Below are 1,149 nucleotides of genomic sequence, written 5' to 3'. Positions count from 1 at the left end.
ACACAAACAAGCATGTAAGCTTGCTGGCAACCACATGGGTCTACTGGTGAGTGGAAGAGGTGGAAAGGCATCAATGAAGAAATGGGCTGAGTTCAACTCCAGTCCATTGAATCCCGTTGACCTGGAGATGAGAGAGAGAACAGGAAGGGCTGGTTGGTCCAAAGTGTGGTGAAACCTGAGGACACTTGAGCCCATTGACAAGGACTTAGACACAGAGGGTTAGAGCTGAGAGTGAAGCATCCAGCTGATATGAAGTGAGGGGAGATGCACAAGAACACCCAAACTTGCATACAGTATCCTTTTGACCTAGCCTCGATGACTCGATAATCAGAACTTGATTAGAGGAAGACTGAAAAAAAAATTTTTTTTGTTGTTGTTGTTGATAAAGGAAACAAGGGTAAATTGCTTCAATCTGATGACCCTGACTTATACTCAGAGCAGTAGATACTCTAGATACCAACAGAGAGGGAAAGAGTCTTCACATCAAGTATCAATGCTATCCCCTCTGTACACAAAGTAGATAGGGATGGGCAACTTAGACATTGGCTACCTAAAATAAGGAGGCAATAAAGGCATGAAGTGACTGGCTTACAAGGTTTCAAGAGGGAGTTTAGTTTAAGAGTATGGTGGAGGGGGGAAGAGTCCCCACTGAATAGCTGTCATCTTGTCTAGATGGGTCTTTTGAAAAGAGACGGGGATAAGATTCGTAAGGTTCACTAGTGAATAACTGTTATCATGACTAATTGCGACTGTCAAAATTGTAAAGGTAGACGTTTTGAAACACAAAAAAGGGGAGTGGTTAATCTTACAGTCCAGAAACAGAGGACCCTAGGACCATCAAGAGAGAAGCACACAAGCAGAATGCGGGACTTTATCCAGAGAACCAGTGGCGCCAGAAATAGAGGCAGAGATGGGGGCATAGAGAGGAGGAGTGGCTGAGGACTCTAGATTCAAGGACTAAGAAGAGAAGGACTAAGAGCTGGTGGCCAGGAGGCAGACTTGCAGAATGGACCCTTTGGAGATGTAAATTATTATATATGCCTGAGAGGTTTGTTTTTTTAAAAAGCTAAAGTTGATAGAGAGAAATACTATTAACTGATGGTGCATGGAGGGGATTATAAACATTGAATGAAACAAGGTGTATGATTT

Source organism: Chrysochloris asiatica, unplaced genomic scaffold, assembly GCF_000296735.1.
Source record: "Chrysochloris asiatica unplaced genomic scaffold, ChrAsi1.0 scaffold00161, whole genome shotgun sequence".
Lineage (NCBI taxonomy): Eukaryota > Metazoa > Chordata > Mammalia > Afrosoricida > Chrysochloridae > Chrysochloris > Chrysochloris asiatica.
This window is presented reverse-complemented; position numbering follows the sequence as displayed.